This window comes from Anas platyrhynchos, chromosome 4 (genome assembly GCF_047663525.1).
Source record: "Anas platyrhynchos isolate ZD024472 breed Pekin duck chromosome 4, IASCAAS_PekinDuck_T2T, whole genome shotgun sequence".
NCBI classification, from domain to species: Eukaryota; Metazoa; Chordata; class Aves; order Anseriformes; family Anatidae; genus Anas; species Anas platyrhynchos.
In genome coordinates this window covers 35204184-35225214 of record NC_092590.1, presented here as the reverse complement: position 1 = coordinate 35225214, position 21031 = coordinate 35204184, and the positions used below count along the sequence as shown (strand labels likewise).

Genomic DNA, 21031 nt, shown 5'->3' with positions numbered 1-21031 from the left:
TTTTGGCCAAATTTGACTAATCAGATTACCTAGGTAATGGACTACCAAATGGAGTTTGTGTTCTTTGTGAACAACAGTGGGTTGCCTTTTGGTGTTCATAACATGTTCTGTTAAATTCAAAGGCAGAGGTTAGAGAAAAATGCGGCAGAAAGCTCAGCAATGAAGCTTCACTGTTGCGGGACTCGCACAGGCAGATAGTTCTGTCTGCATGGACCAGACTATATGCATAGATAACTTTTGGCCTTTTTATAGGCAGTGTTACCCTCTTTAAATTTTCTGTTTCTTTTATTTTGTTTATTGCCTGCTAACAATTCCCACTTGTTAAGGAATGCAGATTGCTTGAACCAAGAATTGTCTTGGCTTGTTTTTATGAGATATCTGGCATATGGACTAATTAACAATTAAACTTATAAGTCAAATAGGAAAAATCCTACTGCCATAAAGACATGATGCAAATACTAATAGCTCTTTTTCCAAAAGCAATGTTGTTATCGGCCCTAACAGGGAGTATCTCATTTGGGATAATACCAATATGTTACTCAGGTGTGGCTTCACCAATGCTAAGCAGTGGAGAAGGATCACCTCCCTCAACTTGCTAGTAGCGCTCTTTCTAATGCAGCCCAGAATACCATTGGCCTTCTTTGCTGCAAGGGTACACCACTGGTTTATGTTCAACTTGTCCACCATGAGAAGAACAGAGCCCACCTAAACAGGATGTGTTTTGGGTTGGGAATCTCACAACAAATTCAAAAGAGCCATCAGAGCCTTCGCTTAATGCCCTTTTTGTTGTTTAGTGCTATTGCTGGCAGATCCAGTTTGGAGGATGTTAAGCTGGTAAAGACTCCAGAGAGCGAGAGCAATTTTTTCAATTTAAATCAAGAGAGGTATGCTGCCTATGCCAAGGGAGTTTAAAAAATTACTTGCAACCTCCACCTCAAGCTGACAACAAGCCAAAAAGTTGTCAGGACTACTTGCAATCAAACCAAAGGGTTAAATAAAACTTCGCATGTGGATGTGACTTCTAACTCAACGTTGTTGTGGATCATATCTTTCCAGTTACTCTGTTATCTGATAGCTATTGCAGGAAGGAATAACTTCAAAACCTTTGTGCCCACTCAGTGAGTATATTGGGCAAGCTTGTGATATATTTTAATCACTAATAAAATAGGCTGGTTTTCTTTTTTTTTTTTTTTTTTCTTTTTTTTTCTGTCCCTAGGACATGGGGGAAAACCTGCAGCTGAATTTTGTGAAAGATGTTCCTCGTGTTCTTCATATGGATGACTGCAGCAGTGATAGTCTCATCAGTGCCACACATCTCCCTCTGATCCTTGTACTGGACTGACTGTAGGTCAGCAAGTCTGCTTTCCTGGATGTATTATTGCAACACGCAAATAGGTGTGTATGATGGAAGTCTAAAGAATGCTGCAAATTAAAGATTTTTGCCTGAGCTGCTTATGCAGATACTTCAGTATGGTAAAATTGTAAACCTGCAGGGGCAAAGAATGTCTTCCTGTCCGAGAGGCTGCAGTAGTCAACAGAACTACAGTGCTTTGAAGAAGAGTAAAATATAGCATGCAGTTTGGCTGCTCCTGCAGCAATGCCACACATGGTATTAGGATTTGATGATAAAGGGGAAGAAGTGGAGAAAGCATTACTGGCTTACTTTTGACCTGACCTAGTTTAGCTACTGATGATGTTGATTAAATAGGAGAAAAATGCATGCAGAAATATTTCTCCCTCTGTGTCTCTCTGTAAGTATTGTATAAAATACTAGGTATATTTGCTTAGGCTTTTAAAGATTCTCTACAGCAGTGTCTCCTCTGTGGGCAGGTAGGATTATGCATAAAGAAAGAATTAATCCCTCATTGTGAAACACACAGGCTCAGCATTTACCATGGCTTTGATTTAAGAATGGGATTCAGACTTTGTGGTCGCAGTCAATGAAAGGCAGATTCTTGGCAGAACCTTCTTCCATTCGTTCCTGTGAGTGAAACAGTTAATGTATCAGCCATGCACCACTGCTGGATTAAGAATCACACCCCCAAATGCTAATAAGTGTTCTCACTCTTCCTTCCTAAGATTACCCTTAAATCCTATCAAAGGACAAGATGCCTTTTGCTTTGCCTGGCATTAGCACCCTAGTGACCTACAGCCAAAGTCAATAGTCACTAAAGTAACTGGCTGACATGCTGAGAGAACAGCGTGCCTTAATCAGACCCACTGTTTCGTATAATGGTTGTAGTTTCTCCTGAGGATGCTTCCACTTGTTAGTTTTTTTTCCTTTTTCTTTTTTGTCATCCACTTCAGCCAGCCTGGCCTCATAAACTGAGGATGAACAGAAGGAAGTTTGCCACAATGAATCACTCAATGCTCTGTTGTGGGGTCACACAGGCTGGGGAAGTTGTGCAAAGCTGAAGACTGTGGAGCAGCTGGAATCAAGAAAATGAGGAAAAGGTAAGTTCTTCACATGCTCATTTGTTCTACTAACAAGAAAGAATGAACTTATCTACCTCTTGTCTGCAGGTGAATATGGTCTGTAAAACTGCCTGTTCCTCTTGGTTTAAAAGCAGAGAAATGGCACTGGAGACAGGTCATAAATTGATGAGAAAGTTCATGCTCTTTGTTCTCCTTGTCTACAATTTCATAGGACAGCTGCTTAAAGTTGGATGTTGGTTGTACAAAATATTAAAACACACTTTTTGGCTTTGCAGTGTTCACTGTTGAAATGGCAGCAAGGACTCCTGACTTTATCTTATAGCTACTTCATTTTTTGTTTGTATATTGGGGGGGGGAAGGGTAAGATTACACTTCAGTAATCTTGTCTTTCATTTAGTGAGTAGATTTTTAGAAAGAATTTTTTTAGAAGCCTACAAGATATATATACAATATACTCATAAATTTTGGATATTAAGTTACATGCTTACAATTTCATTATGTTCTACTGCATGGCAGATTCACATTGATGTATCTGTGATACATTTGACTTATAATCTTACAGGTTTTTATGCTAATCTATTGTTAGAGTTAAGGGGTGGCGTGCAGATTTGAAATCTTCTTAGTATATAGACAAAGATAACAGAATGTAATCCAAAAGGTTTAAACAGTGTTTTAGCTTAATCTTGAACACACAACCAATGATACATAATTGCGGTAGTGGCTTTTTTAGGTGCTCCCCAATGAATATGCAACCACAGTACCTTCATGGAGTACTCCTTTCTAAGAGAACCGTCGCAGTTACCTTTTGGAGTGAACTGTTAGAGGGATAAATGGGTAGCATTAAAATCATGGCTCTTGTGTTTAGTTCAAAATAAGACATTGAACTGTTTCATTCAGAACTATTATTTCCTTGAACCACGGAATGAGTTCACCTAAACTTTAATTTATAAAGTTTCTATTTTCTAGAGACTGCAAAAAAAAAAAAAAAAAAAAAAAAAAGATGGAGGAGAATGTGGGTGGGGAAAGTGAGTAAACACCAGTGGAGCTGAACAAAGAAGAGGGTAGAATCGAGAAGGAGGAGGAAAATTTATTTGGGTTGAATGGAAAAATGTACGTGTAGGGAGAGCTTCTCCTCAAATGTGGTTAATAAAATTTTGCTCACTTTATAAAACACATGGGGGAAAAGCAGTGCAAGTACAATTATGATTACATAGCAGCTGCTTGAGAAATGGTGTAACTATTTTAGATGAAACATGATTAAGATAATGGAAGGGCCTTAGGACTTTCCATTGGTGGTTTCCAGTCCTGCACTAAAGCTACAAAACTTTGTGGTGTTCAGGGGCTTTGATGTTTTTTCCCTCAAAAGCCTAAAACTTCCTAGTATATTTTAAAACAAAAGAAGTTACAAAAAAAAAATTACCTTGCAATGGCGTTTTTAAAAGGAAAAATTACATATGTTGTCTGAACTCTTGCATCTTAACTTCTCATAAGCATGTCAAACTAGTGTGATGTGAGGAAAAGTTGTTCAGAGAAAGTGATCTCTAAGCCTTGATGTTACTAGGAAAATCTGAGTTGTTTTTGTGCTTTACCACAGGGTTTTCTGTCACCTTGGGAAAGATTATTCGACCAGAAGGTCTCTTGGATCCTAGGCTTCAACTCTGCACAGGGACATCACAATGAAGAGTCCATGAGGGACAGTCAGGTGTTTCAGTATCGCTCTTATGGGAACCATGTGAGTACCTACAATAGTTACTTCCCTTTCGCCACAACAGACCCTGCTCTGAGGAAGGTGGTTTCATATCTGAACAGATGAATTGTATTTTGTCACTGTGGGTTGGCCCCAAGGCCAGTGTTCAGTGGGCAACAGGATACCAGGTTGTCACAAAGAACCAAATGTGAAATGCCGAGTCATACTGCTAAAGTGGAGAAAGTTGCAGTGCTTCCATCTTGTGACATACGATGTGTACTCATTACTTGCCTTCATCCTCCTCAGCATAGCCTCAGGACACCAGAATCTTGAGCCATGACTAGGTTTCAGAGGTGCTGAAGTAATGCAAGCACTATTGCTACCAATAACTGGCTTGATTTTGTTTTAATAGCAGTCTTCTCTGCAAAACCACAAACCCAAGGTAATTGCACAAATCAGGGGAATATGGAATTGTTACAATAATTAGACCAGGACAGCAGCTTCAGCCCAGAAAAACAGCTTTGCATACAACTGTCCTGGAGAAAGCTCAGTCTGTTTCACTAGGACCAAATATTAATATCATAGCCAGCTCCAGAACTGGCTTTTAAAAACTTACGTTACTGACTACTGTTGTCTAAAGAGCTGCACTGCCAGTGCTTGATATTATCTCCTTCTCTTCTCTTGCCCAACTGAGCTGAGACCAGCAGCTCCAAGCTAATTGTGACTGCCCCCTATATCTCCCCTGGCCTGGGAAGTCAGAGGTTGAAAACCTCCTTCCATGCTCTCGAGAGAATGTCCCATCTAATGTGTGCTTGCGCACTGATTTATTTGGATAATCATAGGTAAAGGAAAATGTATGCATACCTGCCAGATAAAATAGTTTGGGAATAGTAGTTACGTTTTTATTAATGGCACCTTTGAGTTCTTGAAATTCTCTGTGACTAATGGGTTTCTTATGTCCCAATAACATTTGTTAGCTCTACCTGTAGAAGTTGATTTTCCAGTTTTTCTCATTCAACTCTTAGGGATACTGACCTGACAGCTTTGCTCTGCCAAGTGACAGAAATGCCTGATTTTTGCACCTGCTGCTCCCTTGCCTGGTTATAAACTATGACTGCTATCACACTGCTTTAAGCCATAGCTGGTGACTCCTTACAGGGCTGAGGTTAGGCTTTTGAAGCAAATAAATAAATAAATAAATAATTTAGTGATCCAGGCTGCATCAGTCAGAATTAGAATTCTTTAACTGCAGCTGTTTTAAAGATCAGTGCAAGATTAGTACTGATGAAATGTTTCAGTCCCCAATTTCTTAGAACTCCAAGAGCAGGTTGCATCTACACTGATGTTTTTTTCTGTCTCAAACATCAGTTGAGACAACATCAATTGAGACAACAATTCTTGGGCCTTAATGTTAGTCAGCCCTCGCTATGGGAGGGCAGCAACAGTCTGAATATATGCTAACTTAAGTGCTGCCCCACTACCCACAGAAACAATTAACTAGTTTGATAGTGATAGCAGCAGAGGAAGGTGATGTAAGACTGAAGAGAAAATAGCTTGAAAGAAAGAGAAGCAATGACTAGTCAAAGATACGAAAGGTGAGGAAGGGTGCCTGAGGGAGAGAAGTAAGCAACATGGACGTATTTCTTGTAAAATGTGATGCACTGGATTAAAGAAACCCTAGGAAAGTAATAGTGAGGAAATGTAAAACATGGTCACATGTAGTAAATATGAGTATAGAAGAGAGAGGGCCTGAGAGGAAAAAGAGGCCAAAAAAAAAAAAAAGAACATGAAATGAAAGGTCTTTCTGAGCTGACAGAAGAAAGGCCTTAGAGGAGAAAAATGCAAAACTGTAAGGAATTGAGGATTATGACAAGCCTGAGGGAAAACACAAGCCCTGGCAACAAGGGAAAGGGAGCTCTTTGGAAGAAGAAAAAAGTAGGATTTCAAATAAAATGCAAAGTACATACTCTTAGATTTAACTTTAACTCTTGTTCTTTTGAACGTTGTTGATTAAGTATTACGCTAAAATACTTGCATTTTCTTTTCCTGGGCAGAAAAATCACTGAAATTTAAAGTACTATTTTTTTAAACACCTTTTCTGCAAAAGGTCTCACTTTCATTGTCACCACGGGATAGTCTGCTGAACGATCCCCTTAACCTACCACCTTGAAATTTTAGCAGGCCTTGCTTCCTCAGTACGGATACTCCTGCAACACATCAGAGAGGAGAGATGCCTCTGATGGCTTAAGCCAGGGTGAATGTATTTCTTGTGACCTGTAGCTGAAGTAACACAAGGCTTGGTGTGACTTGCACGTCTGAGTAACGTTCAGTAGCTGCTTGTATTTCAAATTCAGATCAGTGGTGGTCAGCTGCAGTACCACGGTGCAGATGTGCTAGGATTGAACTTTACGGTACAGAGGTAGGAATGATGATGTTAAAATTTATTAAAAACAAAGAAAACGAATCATCACATTTAATGTTCTCTGTAGTTGTTTCTGCTTTTCCATCTCTTGACACAGCTGTGTCTATCGCTAGTCCTGGCTACTGGTAGGAAACTATGCACTAAAAGGAAATGCCCCATTTTAGCAGGGCTGACTATTGAGGGAAACCTGAAAAACCTGAGCTCCTGAAAGACTTCATTCATTTACATGGAAAACCTAATCAGGGCAGTGTAATTTTTGCTGGCAAAAGCAAGAATACAGTTGGATGAATGATCATTTCATCCTCCAGGACAGTGAAGGTCATAAAAGCAATCCTTCTGAAATGTTTCCCTCTGTTTCTAGCAGAAAAAATTACATTTCCTGTAGAATAGTAGTAGATGTTTTCAGTTAAATGTCCTTAGCGACCAAAATATTAATCTTCAGGTAGCTCAAACCTCTTTGTCTAACTGATTCTAAAAATATTTGTTTGCAACAAAACTTGAAATATAAATTAGTATTATTAAAAATAAAAGCTGCAAAGCTGCATTCTAGTCCTTCATGACTTCAGTAAGCTGTGTGTATTTTACTTTTTTTAAAGTAACTTTTCAGTTGAGTATCTTATCCCAAACTCTATAATGCATCTGATTTATGCAAAGCAGCTTACATATGTGCCAGTGGGGTAAATTCAGCTGTTAGATTCTGAGTTCTTGATCTTCTCAGTATGTGTTTATTTTTGGATCCCCTCTTACAACTTTTATCCCTGTTCTTGAAAGCAGAAAGCCATTATCCACTTTCCCCAATTATCTTGTTTTTAAATTTTTATTTTGAAACACATAAAAATGAAAAGAAACAGAAGGATGAAGGAAAAAAAATGAAGTTGTAAGGTGATTAAAAGAATGTTCTAAGGGTAACAAAGAATGCAAATGAAATAAAATCTATTTACCAAAAATGCTATTTTTTTTTTTCTAGGCTTAAGATATTCCTAAAAAGTTGGAAAAATAAGAATACAACAAAGCAACTTCTATTTGTTCCTGTTCTTTGGAAAATTTTATTACTAGCTTTGAGGGTCAGTGTTGCAAGTTCAACTAAGCTAGAGAAAGTGTTATTTGTTCATATTTCTGACAAACCACATTTGACAATCTGGAGTACTGCCCTCTTAATAATCCCCTGGTGTTGTTCTTGTTGTATTTCTATGCAATAGCTTTTCAATTTATCGTCATGCCAACATATGCCTTTTTGCTCAGAAGTTTTCCACATACAAATTATTCTTGTTACTTTTGTTGAACAAAGAAGCTACGTGGTGTATCTTGACTTGTTTGCTCCTATTTACACTTGTTCAGAAAGAGAAACATCTTTGAGATTTACAGTGTTTGACTCTACTACTGCCTTTCTGTGTTCTGATAACATTTTCAGAAATGCTTAATGCCTGCTGTGCTGACAGGATTTTTCAGGGGTCACCACTACCTCTAATATTCAGACTTCTCAGCAGCTCTACCCGGGGGGGAGGGGGGGCAAAATAAAAAATAAGGCAATTGAAGAAGGTGTTTTGGACAAAAATAAAGGGTGTCTTATTTCTCAGTTGTCTTCAGTAGTGAAGTACAGCTAGTTCTTATCAGCCGCTTTTGTAAATCCTTTTAAAATAAGTAAATAAAAGTCACTGAATAGTTGCTTTGTCTTGAGCTTCATAGTAACAAATGTTCATACTGTGGGACTCCTACCACTAAACCCGGTTTTAACATGTACTCTTGCTGGGGCCTGAGATCTGTAACCTACCCAAAGCTTTGTTGTAGCCAGGCACCCATCCTGCTGTGAATGACATAGGTGCTGTAAGTAAGGGGACTACACATATTATATTACACATATGCCTCTGTTTGTCTATAGAGAACCTGACCAGACTGGGAGTGCAGGGCTGTAGCTCTCGGGCTGGAGTAAGGGTGGCAAGCTCCATTTTGTGTGGACATAAGTTAGGATTTGTGGCTTCTGACCAACTTGTGCTGTCAGTTGTCTCTAGTTCTGATAAATCATGTTCACCCTCTGTGTAGTGGAGGCCTACAGATCCTCAGTGGCTTCAGCTAAATGTTTGCTCAGCTGTGCCCGCTATCTGATGCACTCAGGTTCAAGTCCCCTCTCCTGATCCCAGGTTCAAGCCCCTCCTTTTTGATAGCACACTACCCACCACAGTGCTTAGTTCTTGGTGCTTATTCCGGTGTGTTTTTAGGACTTCCGCGGTCCTTTTGTGAGCTCAATTTTGTGTTCTGCACTCATCCTTACAGATACCTGTGCAGTATGAGGAGAGTTGGGTCATGACTATCTTCCTGGGTATATTTAAACTCACACCAATCCCTCCTGATATTATGTCCTAAATTTCAAGTCTGCCAGCTAAAAATGTTCAGCCCTTAGGCACTTGGGAATTTTTCTTGATAAGCTGCCGACAGTTTCAGTATCCTCAAGGCCTGTTTTTTGTGGCAGTCGAGGGGGGTTGTTTTTAGGTCCCAGTAACTAAAAGTGTTTTTCTTAGGTTAGGAACAAGAGCTTAAAATGTTTGTAGTTTCACCGGGTGGGAAGCCAGCAGGAACTTCACAGTAGTGGTTAATGTGCTGTCCATAGCTTGCTCAGAAGGGCAGGCAGGAGGAGTATGGACGTTTGCTATAGGCCAAACTGGAGATACCTCAAGTCATGGGTAATGATACTCTCATCTAAAAAGCATACGATGCAGCCTCTTCACTGCATATAAGCTGCAGGTGGAAGAATTGAGCATTGGCCATTAGCATGAAACTGCTGCTGTCTTTTTAGCCACCATTGCTGTGGGAAATAGTGGTTGGGGCTGGCAATATAGGGAAAAAGAGAAATCTTGTAAATACAGTAATGAATCATTCTAATCCAACATTCTTGAAGACTATAGTGGCTATATTATTTGTCAGTCTTTAATATTTCTACAATGGTAGAACAGTCGTGGAGATATTGCACATCCCAGAAGACTCATCATGGAAATGCATTCTCTTGCTTTTCCATGAAAATTTCAGCCACCCACTCATCAAAAAAGGCACTGGATGAAAAGTGTGCACATTGTCAATAGCTGTTTTTTTTTGTTTTTTTCACGAGCAACTGACATCTGTGAAATGGGCCACCAAAGAGTTTGGCAAAAGCATGCAGGGATGTGTTCCTCAAAAGTGAGAAATATTTGTGAGTGGTTGTGAATTAGAGAAGAGCAAAATTAATGTCAGCTGGCAAGTAACATTCAGCCAACTCCAACACTGGCACTTAAAATTTCATAGAAGATAAATTCCAGGAAGCATAGAAAATGGTCTGTGGGAGATTTATCTGATGTAAAAGTAATGCACCTCTTTAGTCAGCCTTATGCAGACATGTTGAATAGATTCAGTTCAAACAATCATCAAAAAATACAAAGTCTTATTTTCTGCTGCAGTGAAACCTGGCCATTTGCATGCAAAAGTTCAGTACTTCAAAGACTGGAGCATCAAAAGTCAAGCTCGTTATTACCTAAAGTAATCTAGAGCAGGGTGGTGGTGGGGAGCACAAAACCAAGGACAAAACCAAAAACATCAAAGGTACAGTTACAGCAAGGTGCTTCTTGTCAGTTTGATGTTGAATCTGTGTAACATTGTTTGAACAAGGGGGATGTGATGAGCTGATAAAAACAAGACTCTCACAAAGCAGTTGCTGGCAGATTGAAGGCCAGGCATGGTACTCAAAAGAGATCTGTCATATGCATCAGAAGGAGTAAGATGAACTCTCATGTAGACCACGTCAGGGCTCTTCAGACATCTAAATTCAAAGGGCTGAGGTAAAATGTCAAAAATATGTATAGATATTAAAAAAAAAAAAAAAAGACAGACCCTCTGTAGCAAGGTGCCTCTCATATAATTATGGATAGCTTGATCCATAGGGATACATAGGCATCCCCTGTGAATAAAAGCCCAAATGTCTATACTGATAGAAAACTGAATAGAAAATAACTTTCTGTGGTGTTACAGCTTCTGTAATTCCTTCAGGTGTGTTACAGAGACTGTAGTGAGGTAACATTTAAATAGAATAAAATAAATACACAGATCTTGGAAGCTAGAATGCTTTTATCATGCTGAATGTTCAGCACTGTGTAAGCACAGTGCAAAAATCTACATATCACAGAAAGGGCTGCTGTTTCTTCTCTGAATGTTTCATTGCTTGGTGAAGTTAATTGTACACAAGCTCAGCATGATGTTCCTTAGCTGCTTCCTTTCAAGCTGAGGGAAAACACTTGATAAAGGACAAAAAGGGTGTTTTTCAGTGGACCAGTCAAAGTGAAACTGATTTTAATTGGAAAATGCGGATGCATTACTTCTTATTTAGTCATCTTGCCTGCTAAATTTGCGCCTTCTGTCTCCAGCCATTTCAGCACAAGTATATTTTATGTTCTTTGTGTGTGTGTATTTAGAAATGGTAAAGTTTGTTTATTTTTCATGCTGCAAAGTTACTGAATTGCTCTTGCTTACATTTTATTTTTGTCTTTTTTAAGACCAAATGGAAATTCACATTGTGAAATGTGAGTTTCAAAACTCTGTATAACTGATCCTGTGGTATTATCAGAAGATAAGGAGAGATATAAGGAACTTTGAGTAGAACTTTTCACATTGCATCATAGTTAATGAAATTGCTACCTTTCAGTGTTATTTATCTACAGGGAGAACTCTTTCTATTAGGAATTTTAGCTGGATTTTTGGACATCCAGGCTGTTATCCCAGCGCATTATTCTGTTAGTAGCTTCCAGTGGCTCATTTCTCTTTATTTACTGGAAGCTACCTTACCCACACTTGTGCTACTGTGTCTGGCTTCAAACCTAGAACTGGTAAATTGTCCATTTAAAAATTGGACATTGGACAAAATTTTAATTTAAAAATTAAACAAAATATGTTGACTTTCAGTAGTGCCAATTCACTTTGCAGCTCTGTTTCGGAGTGCAGTCACACAACTAGTTGGATTGTGCAGGGTATTAACTTCTGCCAGGGGACTGCTTGTGAGGAGCAGAGCTAGAAACCTATGAAACGAGGTACCCTTTTGAAGGAACAATGGCAAGGAATGACAGCCTGAAAATAGAAAATCTCTTTAGAATTAAAAGAGCAGTATTCTTGCAGTTCTTGCAGACTTCTCCAAGTGTTTTCTACTACTGCAATGAAGGAGCTAGCCTGTGTTATAAATACTTCCAAGGTCCAGGTTTTCCTAGAAGTATGCTTCAGATCTATGCATTTTCATGCTCTGCGTGTCATGAAGGAGTTGATCAGGTTATATACCATGCGCTTTTTCTTTTTTTAAAAAAATAATAATATTTTTTTTTGTTTTTGTTAGGCACAGCAGAAGAAAAGATACAGAAATAGATGGGTTTTATTATTTTAGCATTTGGTCCAAAGACCTTTTAAAGGTAGTAAAAAGTCACAACTTACTTCAGTGAACGTTGAATTAAGCCCTAAAGCAGGAACTCGTGTTCAGTGGTACAGTCATTGAAATACTCTAATGGAGTTGATAGAAAAGCTTTTGCAAAGGGTTCCAATCATAGTATGGCTCGACCTGGTTCCTTATTCTAGGTCCCTTAGCAGCATGAATGCTTTCATCTCTCTGCTTAGCTTTGCAATAGCCTGAAGCATCATAAATTCCCTCACCCCTATGTGCTTTGTAGTGTATATTTTTTGACAAACTGCCTGGAAGAGACATACTTCAGCTAGCACTGAAGTCTATCTAAATAGGAATGTTTTGTGGTTCTTTTGTTGCTGTTGTTCTTGTTTTGTGTGGGAGGATGATATGTTTTGTTGATTTAATACATTTCTGCAATTTTAGAGACTTCTTAGTGGTGCATTTGGTGTTTGAAAACAGCTGGATTCTTTTATCTCAAAAGTTTCCAAATGGGATTTATTCCACAAACCCTTTGGCATTTTCCAGAATATGCTGCCAACCCTGTTTTTTTTTTTTTTTTTAATATCTCTGTAGTTTTTTTTTTCTTGTGCTGTCATCTTGTTTTCCAGGTAATTTTGGTATAGAATAAAAGCTTGAAAGCATATGCACAAAGCGAACAGTTTTAAGTTTTATTGCATTTCAGAAAGAAGCTCATCGTTTCGAAGAAAAATGGGGTAAGAGACAAAGGCATATCAAGACTCAGACCTGCCAGGCATTTAGGATCAAATGTAGATCATCAGTTTCATGCTGTGGCATGCAGAGAAATCTCAGAATTTGCTTGTAGCCTGTAATCGAGCACATGGAAATAATTTCTGTGAAAATGAAATATCATGAAATATTGCATTGCCCATGCAGTGAACAATGCCATTCTGTGGATCAGTTTTCTATGCAAATGGTTTTTATTTTGTTTGGATTCATCTTTTTAGTAGGGGTCTAATTCCTACTTCCCTGTGAATAGGGATCCTCACTCTGAGCACTTGGAATGTCGCTACAAATCTTCCCTTTCAGTGCTGTAAATGTACTGGAAAAAAAATAACTACAGCACATGAATCCCATGTATAACCTTTCAGATCTTTGCTTTTTTCTTTGGATGTTTGTGTCAGGAAAGAATAATGATGATAAAGAAGCTAATAACACTCCATAAAGAGGGGAAGCACAGGAAACTGCTGCTTGCATTGCAGTCTTGTCATATACTAGATTTGTGGTTGATGACTGCTTTTTCAGAGGTAGAAGGATATCTTGTCAGTGCCTTACTGCTGGGCAAGAAGCAGAAGCTTTCAATACTGCTTTTCTCTTCTGATGGGGTTTAGGAATATATGTGTATGAATCAGGGTCTCACTTTGTCCTGCCTGGCCTAGATGGAGTAGTGTGATGTGAATCACTGAAGATGTCTGGGTGATAACCAAGGTCCTGGTGTTTTCCCCATAGTTACCATGCGTGCTGGGGTATCTCCAGCCGCTGTTAATCAGTGGTGATGACTTTTCATCCACAGTGACACTCTGCACTGCCAGCTTCCCAGTCAGGCAAAGAAGCTTAGAAAAAGGAGGCCCTTCTCACTTTTTCTTTATTCTGTATGACACCTTATGATGGGGCATCTGAACCCTGAAAAGTGGTCCAATCCCCATGTCCACACCCACCACAGCAAAACGTTTTATTTATTGCCAGCTAACCTAAAATCCCCTATAAGATAAAAGTAGAGGAATAATTTACTTAGTAAGACAAATATAGACAATGAACTTAGTAGGTGCAGAGGCAAGCCAAAAGAAATAAAAGCAACCCTTTATATCTAACTATTTTAGCTTAGTTTCAGCTAGTAAGCAGAATATTTTGGTTCTTTGTGGTTGGGATCCAGTTCATAAACAAAAAAGCACATCTCTGGATTTAAATATCACTGAAGACAATGTTAAGGGCTTATCTGTATCTGATAGCTACCTAAATTCTTCTTGGAATTCTGTTCAGATTCAGGCACTCCCTCTTTCTTTGTCTTCATGTTTCCATTTAATTCAACAGTTTCTCAGAGGTCAATTTTAATATTTCTCATACAGGACTAGTGACATCTCACCTTACTGTAAAAGTGCTGGTGTATTTCAGGTGTTAGCTAGAGTCATCTCCTTCCCTGAGAGCACACAGGCTAGTTGCTTTACATGACTACAAACGAATCATTAGTCCAATGCAAGCTAAACGTTCTTTCAGCTGATTGATGCTCAAACCTCAGTAACATAGCTTTTCATAAAGGCATATCCTTATAAACTAACGCTGTGAATACTGGGTACAGACATGTAAAAGATCAGAAGTTCAGTGCATCGCCAGTTCTTGGGGCTTATCATGCCAGTAACCGGTGTCTTTGGTGAGACACCAGATTTGAGATCAGAGATCCCCAGGCCTTGAGAGACACCATCACAAGTGATTTTCTGAACCAGTAGACAAAAAGGGATGGAGAGAATTCACTTCTTTGATCAAATTTTAGGTTCTGTGTATAAACACAGAAGCACTGTTATTAATACCAGAGTTATTGCTTTATTTAGAGATACCTGGGATAAAAGTAGGTTGTACATAGTCAAGGGAGTTGGGGCATTGCTTTCATTGCTGCTAAGGAGTAGGGATTATAGAAATCTCTTCTGATAAAACATGATTTTTTTTTTTTTTTATTTACTCAGTAGTGAAGTGTTCTGTCCATCCAGCTGGTATAAAAGTTAAACCCCTGGTTGTGTCCAGTGTGAAGGGGTTGGCTACCACAGTACTATGGTATGTGATGGTCCTTTACAGAGAGCATGTAGATGAGAGGTCAAAATGAAATGTGCCTGTCAAGGCTGTTGATTTTTCCTTTGTAATAGCTTGCTTAATATTACAGGTGAGCACTAAAAATTTATTTGAATTAATGGCTTTACTCTATCATCATATATAATTTCAGTTACACCAGAGGAACTGCAAGTTAGTGGAACTGTGCTAATGGGAGAAGAAAATGAAAGATAACACCTATCTTTAGCCTGTCTGTATACATATGCTGTTTCCCAATTTCTTTGCATATGTACATACATAAATTGAGAGATTCTTAAAAACTGTACACAGCAAAGTATAATTAATAGGGAAAAGAGTCATAAGAAAAAACTTGAACTTCACCAATTAGTCATTGTTTATGTATTTTTTTTCTGTTTGCAGAGGGAAAATAACTTTTTTTTTAAATATTATCCTCCAGACTATAGACCCAGTTCTCAGATATTGTGGATGAAAGCCTAGCTCCACTGAGGCCTGCAGCAAATTAACTTCAATGAAACCAAGATTTTGACCTGAATTTATAAAGTGGTGAAGTACTACTAAACCACACATGCCATAATGCACACCCTAAATGCCAGTGGTTTCTTTTCAGGGATTGGCAAGAATGCTGTTGCCAGATCATGGCATACTCAAACAATGTTTCTGTTGTCAGATATCCAACAGAACCTTTGTTGGCATGCAGAAAAATGTTATTAAATGCTCCACCCCCAAAATGGTTCTTAATATCATATGGACGGTGTACGTTTTTACATGTTACTTTGGGGTTTAGATATATGTGCCTGTTTGCAATGCTTTGGAATTTGTCTTTTGTGAATACTTGAAATTCATCTGCAATTGCCTAAAAATGTCAGTTTTGTGTGTTAGCATGGTTTCAAAATATCATTATTTTGTATATGAGCATAGTGTAGGATAACCAACCTCAGAAGACCTTTTATGAATTTTTCCAATGTGTTTTTGGCTTGTTGCAGAACTTCATCTAGGCATAGAAGTGGAAGAATTCTTGGTGCTAAGACTTCGACATTTACCTATAATTCTGTATGACACCTCCCAAAGAACTGTGTTTTATATAGATTACTATGCATTTCAGAAAGTGGTACCATCCATCACTTATGAACTGATCTCGAAATAAACTACTCACTGAAAATTAAAGAGTCTGTAGCCAATACCAGCTTTGATCTGTACTGATTTGCCTGAGAACTGAGCACTATTGCAGTTGTACAGACTGGAAATGATACATGTAGAGGAGACATGGAGCTGTGATAGTGGAGCTGCTTCCAAACAATTTAGTAAGACGTAAGAAGTAAATGTATTGAAGTAAAACATATGGAGTACAGTGCTGTAGCTGACACACTTAAGACTTACCTTTTTTTTTTTTTCTTGAGTATAATGTAATTGTCCAAAATTATAGGACTTCTTATGGGTATGTTCAAATCAAATTGCTTTTTGTAAAGGACTCGGCTCATTGACTACACTGGACATCTTGTGCCTCCGTGTTTAAATGGATTTTTGTTTCATTCACTGACTTAAAGAAGGTTACTTAACTGCAGTAACTTAATACGGAAGGAAGACACTTTAAAGGTGTAGTTCTCCTTACAGTCAAAAGATGGTAGTACAATTTCTATTCCAAGCAGCCCAGCAACAGAGAGCAATTGCTACGCACCCATTGTCTGCATTTATAGAAAGGGCTTTGGCAACAAAAGAAGGGTGAAAATCCATAGTTGGGATCACAACAACCAGTTGTTTGGCAGGCAGTGGTTATGACCTTGATCTTCTTTGTTAGTCAGTAATTCTGAATGTGGTCATGATTGCCAGATTTCATTGGCTCTAGCACAGTTTTGGAGTTGTTCAGAATGGACGTGTGTAGTAAATGCTTTAATGAAAGATTTAGGGGGCTGAGAGAGTATGAAATGAAAATGTCCTTCTCACCATCTCTGATGCTTTCAGTGAAGTCTAAAATCCGCAACTGATGTAATTAAAGCAGTAAGTTTAATTAACTACTAATACTAACTACTGACTAATATAATGTTAATCTCAAATTATTTTATGGTTTTGGTGCAAGTTGTTCATTGCAAGAAAATGATGCTTTTGTGGAAAACAGTGCTAGAGTTTCCTTAAATAAAATAGGAGAGAAATCACTATGCATTAACTGCCCAAACAGATTCAAGACAGGCTGCTAACTGAGATCTGTGGGCTCTTGCTGTTTCATTTGTTTTGTGGGAATAAAACCAAATAAGATGCTGATACTAAAGAAAAGGAACTATTTATCTGCTTTACTTGGTAGTCAACAATGAGATTAAAATCCCATTTTCTCTATAATGAGTCTTGTTAAAGCGATTAGTTGCTTGAGTATACTGCTGATTGTAGCAGTACCTGGAAAACTTATTTCACACAAAGGATGCATGATGTTCTTCAGCAAAGTAGAATCATCTAGGATCTGATGTTCCTAGCACAGTTACCGAAATGCCTGTGATATTGCATCTGAGCTGAGAAAGCAGGAACATGGCTGTACTCCGTGAGTGCAAGAATTGTGGTTGAACACTTGTGTCCTTGAATCATATAGAATGCCTCTGTACACCCTGAGATGCTATTGTGAATCGGCTTAGAAATAAGACTAATAACTTGAGATCCTGAATTACAGGTGCATTGCTTTTAGATGCTCAGTATCTACTTGAAGAATCCCAGCTCTGCACTGCGGTGCCTCTAAAGATTGTGTTTAGTTCTAACAGGCTAAGCCTGCGAACGAGAATTAGGCACCCTGTGGGGTCAGTAAAGAGCTTTTAGGCTCAGCAGAGAAATACCCAATAGAAAACAGTGAGCACAGGGCTTTGTCCAAATTTTCTTGCTTTCAGGATCAAAGGTGTGATTTAAAGCCATCCATTAACACATTTTTTTCTACCCAGGATTTCCTTGTGGATGTCATCTATTGCAGCAGTATTCAGAGGAGGCAAAGCAAGTAGAGGTATTTTCTCAATTCTCAGGCTTCAGATTGAAGGGTACAATGAGTTATGCTGCTGAAAAAGCTGTGATGGGTATGAGAGCATTATTCTGTAAAACCATGAGTTGTTTTCTCTTCTGTGATTTCAGTCTCAGCCTGGGAGCAGGAGGGAATCTGCAACTCCTAGAGTTACAGGATTACTTCCAGGCACCGGGATTATCTGAGATCTGTCTAAATCAATCTGGTATCTATGGAAAATGATAGCAGGAAGAGACTCACTTTTGATTCTTTCTCACCAAGCCAGAGTGCTCTCACTTCCAGAAATGAAGGAACTCTGTGCGTTGAAAAGAACTACTGCAAAATCCAAGGGAGAGAAATGATACTGCTAACACATCACTGCAGCTTTTTCCTCCCTCTTCCAACAATCTTCATCTGAATCTGCCGTGATTTCTGCAGCATTCTAGGTCTCTCTAGGAATTCATTTTTGCAAGCATGACATAGTGTGTGTTTCATAAATTATAAGTAATCCCCTCAAATAGCTGATTTGGACTGGAGTGCTGGAAAAGGTTACTAACCAGTGTTTTGAATAAGTGCTTTCATCATTTCCATTCCACTTGGAACCCCACACACCCAGAAAGCTACTCAATTCATTTTAAATTTGAGGTAAAGCCATAAAGAGGTTTAAATAGCTGAATGTGTTAGTCACATTGGAATATAATTTTCCCAGAGGGTAATTTTGGTTTGTGTGTTTCAACTTATTTCCTTGTATTTAACAAACATAAAGACGTTCCAAGTAAGCAGTGCAGTTTGTGGAAAGCTGCCTTTGGATGTCCCTGGAGTCTTAGAGGCATCCATTTCAGGTCAGAACTACTAGGGCACAAACGGGCACAGCAAGCAACAAAGTGTCTCTGTGCTGAGTTGAAGCAGAAGAGCTAAAGGTAATTTTTTTTTTTTTTTTTTAATTATTCTTTGTTTAGCTCCCTGGGCTGAAAGGGCTAAGCAGAGAGATCATAAGTGCTGGTTATGGTGATGGCATTGAGTAATTCCTGTGTTTTGCAGTTAGAGGTACTAAAATGCAGGGAGAATGTGGAAGGTAGACAAGGAAAAGACCAAATTGTGACACCAATGGCTCATTTGTTTTCCAAATAACTGTTTGACTTCCTTTTTACAGATATATATTCCCCTGTGTATACCAATACCTCAGTTCCACCTGCTGTCTTGTAGTAGCAGTAAGCAAACCAAACAATCTAACGATAAAGGCATCCTACAAACAGGATGCTGCATGTACTGTGTTCAAGAAGCTTTTGGTAGATATAACCTCATTAAAACACATCCAGATGTGTTTGAAATTATGAATAGCTGTTAAAGACAGAACCTGCTGCTTTGGAAAAGAATCATATGAGCAACTCAAAACCTGTGAGACAGCTAAGAAGTTGTGCTCTGCTTTTTGGATGCATTACTCTCTGGGTATGTGACAACTTCAACAGCCCTTTTTCCTCTTCTGAACTTATGCTGATAGATGCAATCCAGAAGGAAACACATTTTTTTTGACTGAATTCAGAACACTGTTCTATGGAAGTTTGCAGGATTGTTTCCCACTTTTTGATTATGTTAATTTTTATATATCTGTTTTTCCTGCTTTTCTAGCTACAGTACTGAGGCATGGATAAGGCTTTCACCTTCACTTATACACCACTAGAACTCTAAAACTTCATAGTGTAAATAGCAAATTTTACTCTCCTGTTTGTTACCTTAAAGTACCCTCCTCTGCTGTAGCTGTATAGACCCAATGCAGCTTCTTTCTGCTGTATCTGTTCTGCTTGTACAAATAAGATCACAATGGCTAAAATTCTTCTTTCTATGTTGTGGAGCCTTTTAAAAATTTGTGTGAATGCATTTGATTCCGTATCCATTTTATTTGGATAGAATGAGTACAGAAAGAGTCACGTAGAACAGAATGTTAAGCGGCAGCACTTTGGATTGGAACTTCTAATTTCATCTCGTGATATAAGGGAAAACTTGGAAGCATTTGAGGTATTCTGGATTGAAAAGGGAAATCTTATCCTACAGTCTGCAATTAGAAACTTGTGGATCCATCACTCTGTAAAGCAAGGAAAATCATTAGGTTACAAGTAGATAGGAGATCTAGGAAGCAGTTTTAAGTCCGAGACAACCTTGCCACAAGCACGGAGAACTCTGAGAATCTTAGTTATTGACATTCTGGTATAATAATACTTGACCATTCCCAAGTATTTATTGGGGAAAAAAAAAAAAATCCGAAATGACAGGAACTGTTAACTTTGCATAGGGAAAAAAGACAAAACATTCCGAGTTTGGGGCTGAACTATTGAGTTCCCACTTCAACCTTTTATAGGTGTCTTGATTTTTTTACATCATTCAGTCCCCTTAGGAATAAACACACTTCTGTTTAGCAATACACGGGGTTTGTCTGAGGTGAAGAACCTTGTTTAGGGATGGCACCTTGCATGTTACATCGTCATAACATGTAATTTTACAGAGCAGTCTATGTTCCACTCTCCAGGCAGTTGAACATCATCTCTGCATCTCACCCTAGGGAGTGAGTAGTTCATTGGCCATGTCATGCAATCATATCACAAAAACCTTGGGGACTGTCAGCGTTTAATCTGCCCTTAATGAAGCCTGCCAGATCAGCTTACACTGTTTGTCACTATTTTCTGGCATGGTTGCTGGAGCCTTGGCAATGATTTCTGCTTCTAAAACAGGGAAAGAAATAGGCAGGCAGGCCTGCAGCTGGGAGCATTAACTGAATCTGAAATCCATGAGAAACCCAAGCAGAAATCCACCTTTGATCTGTTTCCTGTGTGTTCGAAGATAGATGAAATCAGATTAGTTTTAATCCCTATAATGACCGTTTCCTTGGCTGAACTCAGGCAAAATCCAAGCAGGGACTGAAGTCAGAGGTAGGGCCTGCCCGCTCTCTGGGGTAGACTGGGGTTCAGGAACCGCTGGTCTGGAAAGGTCCCCCAGGAGAGTGCAGCTTTGTGCACAGCACTAGGGCTTGTTGGTGACCATGCACAGGGCCGGATTGTCTCTGTTCCTGCACTGAGCTCCCCAGCATTTCTGGGCTATGAGTCGGAATGCAGATCCCTGCCACCTCAGGTGCCCCTGTTCCTGCGTTGTAGACGGCCTCAAGTACCTAATAGCCACCTTAAACACTTCAGGCAGAAATGTAGGTCTTCAAAACCTGCCACGTAACCCAGGTGTCTGGAGATGCTAAACAGCAGAAACTGGGCATCTCCCTCATACCTACACGTGTCAGGGCTGTCACAGAAGACACTCCGTGCCTGTCCT

General features: G+C 39.0%; 1 protein-coding gene across 1 annotated transcript in view; it reads left to right on the top strand.

The window, feature by feature from the left end:
* The first annotated feature begins 2307 nt into the window (after positions 1–2307).
* Positions 2308–21031, top strand: part of TRIM2 (tripartite motif containing 2) — a 111130-nt gene continuing 92406 nt past the window's right edge. The window contains exons 1-2 of the mRNA XM_072037380.1: positions 2308–2454; positions 4031–4168. The gene's annotated coding sequence lies outside the window, so the exon portion shown is untranslated. The remainder of the gene's footprint in view (positions 2455–4030; positions 4169–21031) is intronic.